We start from the raw sequence: 9025 nt of genomic DNA on the forward strand, positions 1-9025 counted from the left end.
AGTGTGCATATATTACCTTTTGGTCAATTGATCTCCCCCCTTAAGCATTCTCTGATCTAACTTAATACACAAATTAATTCTTAACATACGCGATACGCTATTTTGACAATCTAAATGCACAGAGTATCTTTTAGTAGTTCAAATTTGCCATCAATATTCTCTCAACTTTTACTTTCATAGACTTAGCCTTAGTAGCGCTTTTATTACAGTAGTTTCGGTGGTAGTAGAATTAATTGCTGTTTTAGTGTTGTATTAGTAGCAGTAGCAATAGTAGTAGCAGTATTAATAGTGGTAGTAGCATGTGTATATTGCCTTTTGGTAACTTGAACATCGCTTTCATTATGCCCCGGAAGTTTCACCTTGACACGGTAAGCCGTTCCAAAAATACTGTTGATGTGCACTTTTGACACCCCTTTGACGCCCTTTTCACCTTAATACTCCAAGCCTTACAAGTTGTTGCAATTGAAGTAGTAGTTGGAGTAGTTTAGTAGCTATAGTAGCATTAGTAAAAGTAGCAGTGGTATTAGTGTTAGTAGGGACATACATATTTTACGTTTTTTTCAATTGATCTTCCTCTTCAAGTATCCTCTGAAAGTTCCAACTTAATGCCCAAATCCATTCTTGAGATACGCCATTTTGACAACCTGCATGCGCATAGAGTGTTTTGACTTAGTTTGAATTCCCCCTCAATATTCTGTCAAATTTTCACCTTTATATGTGTAGCCATAATTGTACTAGTATCCTAGTAGTAGTGGTAGTAGTAGGAACAGTAGTAGCAGTAATAGTGTATTATTGTAACAGTAGTAGCAGCAGTAATAATAACAGTAGTAGCAGGTAAATTTTGCTTTTTGGTCATCTGAACATCCTACTTATGTTGCCCCTGAAGTTTTCTCTTGATACGATAAGCTGTTTCAAAAATATTGCTGATACGCCCGTATCAGTAATATGTATACACATAGTATGTTTTGATTTAGTTCAACTTTCCCCTCAACGTTTCCTCAGATATTTTGTTCCGTTTGTTCACTACAGAGAAGCTGTTGAAATTTATAAATACCAACATTTAGGTCTAGCTTTAAACAGAGATTCCGGTGATTTAAGAATAAATGAGTCATGTTTCGGTTTTCTCAAAAAGAAGCCGATACTTTAGTAATCCCTGAAATAAAACTTGAACCACTTTCCCAGTCATCTAATCAAACACGTGAACAACCCCTTAGGTCTCAAAGGGTGTGCAAGAAATGCATTAATTAAAATCCGAAATCAAATGACATAGTTCTCCAACTTATTTAATTGCTGGTTCGCTTTGTTTTTTGAGTGAATGAATTGTTTCCTTATCTTTGGCAGTTGTTCGCTAGTATCCGTCGATGACAGTTCATATTTTTTTTTTTTGGATTTTGTGCAAATCGCGGATATTGGCGAATAACTTGCTTTTATGGTTGTTAGGTATTTGGTTTTAATTCTTTTAATTTTTGGCTTTTATTTGATTATATTCATCTTTTAAGTTTTTGGTTTTTTCTTTGGTTTTTTTGTTCTTTTCACATTGACTTTCTGCGTTTGTTTTTTTTTTTTTTTTTTATTAGGCACTTTGCTTGGTTACATTATTTCGTTTAGCGCTGAAGAAGAGAGGCGTTTGTCCTCTCGAAATATTCGCTTTGTTTTTTCAGTATTTTCATTTGGCCTATAAAAACCCCATTTTTGCTCGTTTTTCTTTCTTTTTGTGATGTCAGGCCAATGTGGTTTAAGAAATTATCTATGCCTCTAGGTATAGCATGACCCCCCCCCTCCCCAAAGCCCGAGGGGAAATGTCTAAGTTATAAAAGTTGCCTATTGTTTACGCAAAGTACTTGTTATTGGGAAGTTTCTGCTTGGGGTTTTTCCAACCCCAAATTTTATGCTTGGGGTTTGTGGCGGAATTTTCTACGGGGAGGGAGGTTTCCAGAAAGTGAACTTGTCAGGGAAAATTATATACTAGGGGAATTTGCCAGAATTCTTATACAAAATTATTTTTATATGTCTTGCTTTCTCTTTTCCGTCGCAATTTTACTCGTGGAGTTGTAACGAATAATTGTCCAGGGTAAATTTTCACCGGGATTGAATTGTCTAGAGGATATTTCCATGGGGAGGGGGATTTCTCAGTGGAGGAAGGACCAGATTTACTGATATTATTTAAAAAAGATCAAAAATGAAATACTGAAGTAAGGAACATACTGAACGCTGAACGATCTGAAACGATCGTTCCTAACTGAAAGTAAGGAACAACATTAAACCTTAAAACGAACAGAAATTATTACGTATCTGAAGCGGGTTGCCCCCTCCTCAACACTTCACTTTTTACGCTAAAGTTTGAATTTTGTCCCAATTCTTTAATTATAACACCTGAAACACAAGGGTCGTTTAGTTAGAACAATAAGAAGCTTTTTTAAAAGTACTAAAAAACTTTAGCGTAAAGAATGAGGTGTTGAGGAGAGGGCAACCCCCTTCAGATACGTAATTATTTCTGTTCATTTTAAGTTTTCAATGTTGCTTCTTACTTTCAGTTGAAAAAACTTGTTTTTTATTTAATTTATATATTCTAAGGCTATATTCAGTCGTTAGGGGAGCTGGGACGCAATTACGCGTTGGCAATTACTATATTTGGAAAGAGCGTTGGATGGCGAATCGAATAGTATGTATATCTTTCAGCTAGCGAATTAATTGAAAATTTGTTAAATTTACCGCAAAAACGTCTGCCACAAAAGCCTTAAAAACCTTGGTATCCCTGAAAGCTTAAACCCTGTAAAAATATTAAAACATCAGATCCCACCTTAAATTTAGGGCATTGCAATTTAAGTTGGAAACTGCGGGCGAAGCGAGAAGCCAATTTTGAGCTTCTAATCAGCGCTAGTTCAAACTTATTCATGGGTGCCAGCGGTTGAGTTGCGTCAAACAGGGATTGACTTAAATGGGGTTGAGGTAAAATAGGGTTGAGTTACATGAAGGTTGAATTAATCTGGGGGTTTAGCTAAACGGGAGTCGAGTTCTACGTGGATTGAGTTATATGGAGTTGAGCTGAATGACGGTTGAATTGCACGAGGATTGTTTATTAGAGGGTTGGGTTACTTGGGGCCTGAGTTGTATTAGATTTACTTAAACGGGTGTTGAGTTAGGTTTTATAGTATTAAATAAATGAATTGAATTGGGTCAAGTTCAGTCAAACAGGGGTTGATTTAAATGGGGGTTGAGTTACATGAAGGTTGACTTACATGAGCGTTGAGGTAAGCCAGGATTTAGTTAAACCAGAGTCAAGCTGTATAGGGGCTGAGTTAAATGGAGTTGAGTTGAATAACGTTTGAATTGCGCGGGGATTTAGTTGAATCAGGGTTGAGTTCCATGAGGGGTTGAGTGTATTTGGGTTGACTCTGATGGTAGTTGAGTTAAACGGGGTTTAGTTTGAGTCAAACAGGGATTGATTTAAACGGGGCTTGAGTTACATGAGGGTTGAGTTAAGGGGGTTTAGTCAAATGATGGTTGAGTTAAATAAATTTGACTTAAATGACAGTTGAATTGCACGAGGATTGAGTAAAACAGGTGTTGAGTAGAAGAAGGGTTCAATTGAACGAGGATTCATTTAAATGGGTCGAGTTGAACGGGGATTGAGTTACACTCACATGCATGTGATTTATAGGGAAGCTAAATGGATCAAAGAAGTAAAACCTATATCTGATAATCCACACACAAAATAAACCAGTAACATTGTGTGAAACATTTCGTGGACAAACATTTCGTGGTAACGGAGTGTAAGCAAGAAGCGACCCGGCTTAACAAAGAAATATGAATTAGCATGTTTTTTTTTGTTTTTTTCTTTCTTTCTTTTTATGTGGGCTACTTATGGATTTCTCTGCTCCTAAGAGAACATCCTGTTTTTTTGGTACGGTTTTGTGTTTTGAGCAAAGCATTGGTTCTTAAGAATTTTTGCAGATACAGGAAAATATCACGAGTACGCTTCTCTAAGTAAGTTTTGTAAATATATCTTTCGTAATATGCGAAGCAATAGTTTTTGTTCATTTGAAGTCTCAACTTCGTTCTTCACTTCCATAAGAAAAACTCTTGTTTTTTATTAAATTTATCTATGATTATATAACCAAAATTGGTACAATTGTGTTATTCCCACTCTTTTATAATCTCAAACTCAAGACGCGTTGAAGAAATCCGTTTTAATGGCATGATTCAACACACTGCTGTGGATGTATAGCGTGGTTTTAATTGTGTATACGATATTTAAAGTGTTGTTTTTTTTTGGGGGGGGGGGGGAAGGTAACCTAACCTAGGTTACGTATTTAATACATGCTATGCTTTGCCCCTCCCCCCCCCCGCCCTAATGCGCAAATATATAGCCCAAATTTGTTTCTAAACTAAACTAAGCATTAACCAAACTAGCAGTAAATAAAAGAGTGGGTATAACGCAAAAGTACCCCGAAATTTTAAAACCTTCATTATGGTTCAACTGAAATAAATTAAGCAAAAGCAAGAATTTATGGGTCGGTCTCAACACAAAGCTCAAATGACTATAGCAACTTTTAAAACAGGTTTTCGAATGCCGCTATTCAACGTTAAGTAAATAGGCCTATAGTATATAAAAGTTGTCAGTCTAGGTATATGTTGCTGCCCTGTCATAGAAAATTACGTGTTACTGAAGAAGTCTTATGTTTTTATTTTGAAAGGTCAGTGACGTATCTTTATTGTAAAGTACCCTGCATAGACAAAGCTATTTTTGATTTTGGGCAATTGTAAACTTTTCTCTTTCTGTGATAAAGGGTTTACTTTTATAAATAAGCCTTTTGGTAACGTAGCCGAATCATTCAGTTATGGGTTGTCGTGAAGGAGGTAGAAGAGTCTCTTTTACTATAAACTATGTGTTTATTATACAAACAAATACTGTACAAGAGCTTGACTGCATCAAGACAAGAGAGGAACTAACTCTAAGCGCTTCAGAAATTCATATGTATAATCCTTCCCAAGGTCCCTTGAACCCAAATAACCCCACTATCTAAAATACAAACATTGTAATATATCAACAAATCAACAACCCCACTTCTTAGAACAAAACAATAAAATTCCCTATCTGGAATAAAACTCGGCGGTCAACAACCCAACCCAAATTCTCTTTATCAGAAGTTTACACAATTTTATGTAGTGAAATGTCACAGGATTTTATACAAACAATGAAAAGTTTGAAACAATTTATTATATCCAAGAACGTAAAGACCTTATATCTTATTATTACATGCGGTATTTTATTCATTTATTTGTTAAAAGTTCAGAGAACACAGGACATAACTATGTGTTTATCTTTTGAGAAAATGGTGGCAGAAAAGGTTAATATGGATGATGAGTGCCTTGTCAATTATGTAAAGAGCAGAAGACTTTGCTATCCGTCAACGTTGCAATATAATTTAACAACTCGGACTGATCGTAGAATTGAGCATGTGAGGCCGTTAAATTCGTTGCAAAGTTTCTTGCTTGATAAAGACGCTCCCTGGATTGAAGCCCTTATTGCAGTAGAAACTTTTGTGCCAAAGGTAGGTAATAATGTTAGTAGTAAAGCATCTTTAAGCTAATTTGGATATGTCTGGTTACTTGGATACTTATTTGAGAAACGCTTAGAGACAGACAAGGATAAAGAGGGGGGAGGGGACTGTGTCCCCTTTCAGTACTTTTAAGTTGTTGACTGGTATTTAAAATATCTTATGTTTTTAACTAACTCACCTATTTTTTTTTTTTTTTAATCAGTCGTTTGTCCTGAAATCCATTAAAGTGTACGAGCCTGAATAAGGACCTTCAGTGGTCAAGGTGTAAAATTTTATGGTAATTGTTAGTTAGGTATGTAAATATCTACCAAATCATATTATTGACTTACGCATAAAGTGAATATACCACTCGATGCCTTTTTTTATGCTGATTACAAATATAATAATCATTTCAGCCCCCCCCCCATATCAATGCCAATTCAGGGTATATAGTTCTACATTAGGGGGGGGGGCAAATTTTGTTTCTGATGTAAATGGGAAGTAAGTTTAAAATTCTTGATATGACGTAAAACCGTCATATCAAGAACTCACGTTATTGATATGAGTAAAACCGGTTTTTCTCTCTGCATTCGGAGATAATAAGGTTAGTCTCAGTGAGATAAACAACTATACACGTATATTTCAATTAAATATTTAAGATATGGAGCTATCTAGGTACTTAATTTAATATGTTTCGGGCGGTCTGCTTTCCATAATTCTCTGTTGTTGTTTCCATAATTTTGTTTTTAAGGTACGATACTTTATTCATATTTTTATATATCGTATTATGATTATCGTAACTTCACTTCTTGAGTGTGGTCCGGATAACAAACAAGTACCGTTTGTACAAAAAGTATTATTGGGATGGAGGAGAAGCAAACGTAGCTCTGTTGGTTTGAGACAGCTTGGTGATGCAGTAAGTTGATAGTAGTAGTGTTAGTATTATTCTTATCCTTGTTTCTTTTCATCCAAAGAATTTGACTTACTAATTCAAAGAATCGGAGGTCGAACCGTGGACATGCAAGTTTGATCTACTCACTAAACCGAGACTTAAGAAAATTCAAAATGAAGATGTGTTGCTGGTATCATTCTAATGCACCAAACCTTAAATTGATAAGGTGCTGGAAAAATTGACATGGTTCAATTAAAAAATTGAATGGAGAAGCCTAGTCGTAATAAGAAACCTAAAGGCGACACGGTCGATCATGAATATAAAACTAAAGAAAAATTCTAGCAAATAAAAAAGGGTACTGGTGCGTTATATGATCGTTTTTATATACTAATGAGAGTCGAAACCCGGCAGACGGGTTATTTTCAAGAGACCGCTATTGAGAAATGGAATGTAAAGCGTAGTTTTCATTGCGTTTATGATATTTAAACTGTTGTTTTTTGGGGGTATAGGGGGGGGAGGTACCTAGGTTAGGTTACGTATTTAACATATGCTATGCTTTACCCCCCCCCCCTAATGTGCAAATATATAGCCCAAATTTGTTTTTAAACTATTATATATATACATGGTATTTTATTTTATTTCATTAGCATTAACCAAAGTTGACTTCTTTAGAAGTGTCGTTATTATGCACCAGTACCGAAATTTTCCAGGAAAGAAAAAAGCTTGTGGCCTGTGAAACAGACAAGAAAAAACAAACAAGAGTACGCTTGTGTCAAGCCAAAGAGCCTTCAGAAAGACATGAAAGCCAACAAACAGAAACAGCAAGAAAACTCAAAGAAGTGGAATAAAATAAGAAGAGCATAAGCTAAAAACCTGGGCAATCTTTCTGTGAGATTCCCTTTTTGAACTAGCTACGATAACACCAGAAAAGCTATGCCATTCTATTCACTCTTCACCACTCTTTTCAAAATATCAATTTGCCACAGTGATGATTGCATACCAGTCTCCTCCATTCCTTACCTCCTAATGCCTAGACTTAGCACTAAGCTATATGCTAATGCTTGCTAATTTTGATAGTATTCTTTTTTACTTATTTCTCATCAACAGTAGTATAATAATGTCAGATAATTCCGATATTAGAACCCTTTATTTTACAAGTCTTATTATTCGTGACACAGCGTCAACGCTGGCACTACCATTTGCATAAAGGCAGTCGCTGCTGTCTGTATTTCGGTTCTATGACCACCAGTGGCAGCACTGATGCCACTAATGTAAGCATTGCAGGGACCACGGTCTCTAGCAACTCCAAATACTATCTTCCCAACCCTAACAAGGTCCGGGGAAAATAATCAAATAGCGATCATAGAAAATATAACTCCCATTTATTGACCAGTGCCTTAAATCCTACACAAAAACTAAATCAACTGAAAAACTACCATGATGAACTCCTGAGACGAACTAACTGAAAAAATATATGTACGCATAAAATATCAACTCGCCCCCTTGGCCAATCAGTGCAGACCCTAGCCAATCAGCCCGATGGAACCCCAAACTAAATTTAGAGTATCCATAAATTACGGTATCAAGAGGTCAGGATTATGTTAGCCCGTGCGATAAATCACACAGAATATTGATACAAAGCTAATATATTTTATCATGTATATTTGAAAGTAGGCTAATTTCAAGAGCAAATATATTACCTTATACATATATAGGTTCCTTATAGGTTTATTCTTGAAACTTTTTTCCCTATGATTTTCTTTTGTGGTAAATTAATGTAAAATATGTTCAGTAATCTTAAATGTATTGCAAACCTTGTGTTTATTTTCTAGTTTTTAATTTTAATTTTTAATTGAATTATAATTTTTAACAATGAAACGTATATCACTAGCCTTATCTACTTTCAAGTGTTGCTGGGCTATATTCGATTTTGATGCATCGTTAGGTAGGAAAGAATATTAATATTGAATCTTAATATTGAATCCAAAACAATATTGAAAAATTACAATAAGTAAACATTTCCCTTTTTATTGAAAAGGGAAATAAAGTACCCTTTTCAATAAAAAGTACAAGGCACTTTATTTTCAACTAATATAAATGTTTAGCATTAAAAATGTATTTCTTCATTCCCTGAACAGTAAGTCAAGATTTTTCAGAAAATTGTTCTGCCTTGACTTTTCTTTTAGCACGTTAAGTCAAACGTGTGAGGTAACTTCTTATGCAGACCCACGAGCAGACTTCCTGTTGAGTCGGATTATTATTGACAACAAAGAAAATTAAATGTAAATTTCAATTTGTCAATGCAACTGAAAGCTTTCAAGGTAAGTGGTTTAATAAGCGAATTCATGCCTAGTCCATGTTCCTTGATTTCATTTGACTAAATCCTTTATATTTTTCAGCTGCAACGAACAAACATACAAATTTTTCAATAGAGGCTAATGTTGATCCGCTATTATTCTTACTTATTAGATAATTTTACTTGCTTACGGGATGGAGGCTTCCAAGACCCCTCCACCTTAATACTAAGGTCTCCAGGTTTTAGGACTTCGTTTAATTATTTTTTTTATATTTCCCCCCATTTGCTTATTTT

At 35.1% G+C, this 9025-nt stretch overlaps 1 long non-coding RNA gene across 2 annotated transcripts; it reads left to right on the plus strand.

The window, feature by feature from the left end:
• Positions 1–1367: 1367 nt before the first annotated feature.
• Positions 1368–8727, plus strand: LOC148944583 (uncharacterized). 2 transcript variants are annotated; one of them, XR_016142890.1, is made up of 3 exons: positions 1368–1440; positions 5334–5555; positions 8622–8727. It is a non-coding gene; the product is annotated as an uncharacterized LOC148944583 (long non-coding RNA). The 2 variants fall into 2 exon arrangements; XR_016142889.1 differs by lacking the exon at positions 1368–1440 and having other exon boundaries at positions 5200–5555.
• The last annotated feature ends 298 nt before the right edge of the window (positions 8728–9025 follow it).

This window comes from Artemia sp. Qi Xiang Cuo, chromosome 14 (assembly GCF_049724085.1).
Source record: "Artemia sp. Qi Xiang Cuo chromosome 14, ASM4972408v1, whole genome shotgun sequence".
Lineage (NCBI taxonomy): Eukaryota > Metazoa > Arthropoda > Branchiopoda > Anostraca > Artemiidae > Artemia > Artemia sp. Qi Xiang Cuo.